Genomic DNA, 1,363 nt, shown 5'->3' on the forward strand with positions numbered 1-1,363 from the left:
GTGGAAGACAGGATCAGCGGAATTGAAGACAAACACTTAGATACAACTCTGTATGAGGAAAACTCAGAAAAAAGAATGAAGAAAAATAGAGACCCTGAGAATTATGTGGGATACAATTAAAAGTAAAAATTTTCGAGTGATCGGAGTTCCAGAACAGGGGGAGAAAACAGAAAACACAGAGAGGATCGTTGAAGAACTGCTGACAGAAAAATTCCCTAATATCATGAAAGACGAAAAGCTGGCCATCCAAGAAGCTCAACGAACCCCATATAGGATAGACCCCAAAAGAAAATCACCAAGGCATATCATAATCACGCTTGCCAAAACCAAAGACAAACAAAGAATCCTGAGAGCAGCTCATGAAAAACAAGAAGTCACATACAGAGGAGAAACAGTAAGACTAAGCTCAGATAATTCAGCAGAAACCATGCAGGCAAGAAGGCAATCTGATGACGTATATAAAACTTGAAAGAAAAAAATTTCCAGCCAAGAATAATATAGCCTGCAAAACTCTCTCTGAAATATGATGGTGGAATTAGGACATTTCCCGATAAACAGAAATTAACGGAATATGTAAAAACCAAACCAAACTTACAAGAATTATTAAAGGGAGTCCTTCGATCTGAGAACAAACAACTTCAGCTCACAGGCTGAATCTAGGATGCAGGATCGTAGCAACCAGATACCAATCTAGGAAATGAACTCTCAAGGACTATCCAAAACCAAAAGAAATACAACAGGGAATCAGAGCAATCAATCTGTAAATGACAACAACATCAGAACAATAAAAGTGGGAATAAATGGTGTAGGCGTAGAACCTTCTAATAGAGAAGAAGGCAAGGCGATACCAAGTAATAATAAACTACTTCAAACTTAGATAAGGGTAAATTTCATGGTAACCACAAAGAAAGTTAACAAACATACTCATAAAAATAGAGGAAAAACATAAAGTCTCAGTAAAAACAAAACATACAAAGACAAAAGAAATGAAAAAAAAAACAACCCACAAACAAAAGGAATTCAGCACAGGAAAGTAAGAGGAACAAAGAAAACGTTAGCTCATAGCATGGATGAAACTGGAGGACATTATGCTGGTGAAATAAGTCAATCACAAAAGGACAAATATTGTATGAGACCTCTATTGTAAAAACTCATGAAAAAGTTTACACACAAAAAGTAACAATCTTTGTTGGTTATGAGGGATGGGAGGGGTGGGGGAAATACTAAATGGACAATAGAGAAGTGGTATCTTTGGTGAAAAGTGAGACAGTACACAATACTGGGAAGCAGCACAACTTGTACAAGGAAAGGTCATGGAAGCTCCCTAGACACATCCAAACTCCCTGAGGGACTGAACTGCTGG

This window comes from Trichechus manatus, unplaced genomic scaffold (assembly GCF_000243295.1).
Source record: "Trichechus manatus latirostris isolate Lorelei unplaced genomic scaffold, TriManLat1.0 scaffold00070, whole genome shotgun sequence".
Lineage (NCBI taxonomy): Eukaryota > Metazoa > Chordata > Mammalia > Sirenia > Trichechidae > Trichechus > Trichechus manatus.